Genomic DNA, 1,307 nt, shown 5'->3' with positions numbered 1-1,307 from the left:
CTCCGTAGTTTCTGTGCTTTGTGGCAATTGCCAATCTAACATCCTTCTTTCTTAATAACAGTGCCCTTATTTCAGGAATGAGTCTAGGGGCAGAGATGTGCCCAGCAAAAATACTTAGCTCCCCAGTCATCTTCGAGGTTTTTTTTTTTTTTTTTTTAATTGAGATATAATTGACACAAAATATTGTGTATGTTTAAGGTGTACAACGTGTTGATTTGATACATTTATATATTGCAACATGAATACCACCATAGTGTTAGTTAACACTTCTATCATGTAACATAAATATCATTTCTTCTTTGTGGTGAGAACAGTTAAGAGCTGGTCCTAAAAATATGGAACGTTTCACAAATTTGTATGTCACCCTTGCACAGGGAGCATGCTTATCTTCTATCATTCTAATTTTAGTATATGTGCTGTTTAAGCGAGCACACGTCATCTTTGTATCAAGGGAAAGCCTGTCAAAATTCTAGCTATGCTTCTGTGTGGTGTTACTGTCTCAGCATCCACTTTGGCCAAGCAAACAAACAGCCTTAAACCAACACTAGCCCCCTCTTGCAAGCGCATGCCCTAAGACAGCAGCTACAGCTACAAATGTAATTTGCTGATATGACTTCCCCAACAGCCCTTATGATAACAATCTCCCGCCTCCCAACACCTGTATACCTTATGCTCTCCTTAGATAAGACCTCTGTGGGGTTTTTGGTTTGAATTGACCGGTCCAGCCCTAGCCTAGGAGCTCCAAAGCACTCTACTTGTAGACCTAATAAAGGCAAGTGCCCCAGGTCCTGCCTCTCTCCATCTGTCTGCAGTCTGCATTGCCCTCGTCCTGTGGCCCCTCAAGGTGTGCCGTGGACTTCCTCTAGGACCTGTGAGTAACAGACTTCTCTATTTCAGTTTCTCTCATGATCATTTGTTGAACCACGTGGGTGGCTCACCATCTGCCACCCTGTGCCCCCTTTAACTAATGTTCATTTCACAAAGTTATAACAAAGCCTCATGACACACTTACAGCCAAGAGGTAAATGGATGTTATTCAGTGGTTCTTTCAGGAAAAGATTTTAAGGACATCAGCTCATCAGTGTATGTTTTACAGTTTGCTCTTTTATGACAGACTTGGCTTGCAGGTGGAACAGCCGGGCATCTCCTGTTTCTGAGACAAAAAGCACAATAACAGAACACTTCTTGTTTAGAGTGTTGGAGTAGAAACATGGAGAGAACTTGAGTTTCTGATACCATTGCTGATTTGTCAGATCAATCCTGAACTACCCATCTTAGGACTTCTTATTTGTGAGACAAGTCCTGAT

The 1,307-nt window shown here is 41.9% G+C and overlaps 1 non-coding gene across 1 annotated transcript; it reads right to left on the bottom strand.

The window, feature by feature from the left end:
* Window positions 1–329: 329 nt before the first annotated feature.
* On the bottom strand, window positions 330–432 carry LOC123612986 (U6 spliceosomal RNA). Its single transcript, XR_006720313.1, has one exon. It is a non-coding gene; the product is annotated as a U6 spliceosomal RNA (small nuclear RNA).
* Between the last annotated feature and the right edge of the window lie 875 nt (window positions 433–1,307).

This window comes from Camelus bactrianus, chromosome 12 (genome assembly GCF_048773025.1).
Source record: "Camelus bactrianus isolate YW-2024 breed Bactrian camel chromosome 12, ASM4877302v1, whole genome shotgun sequence".
Lineage (NCBI taxonomy): Eukaryota > Metazoa > Chordata > Mammalia > Artiodactyla > Camelidae > Camelus > Camelus bactrianus.
This window is presented reverse-complemented; position numbering and strand designations above follow the sequence as displayed.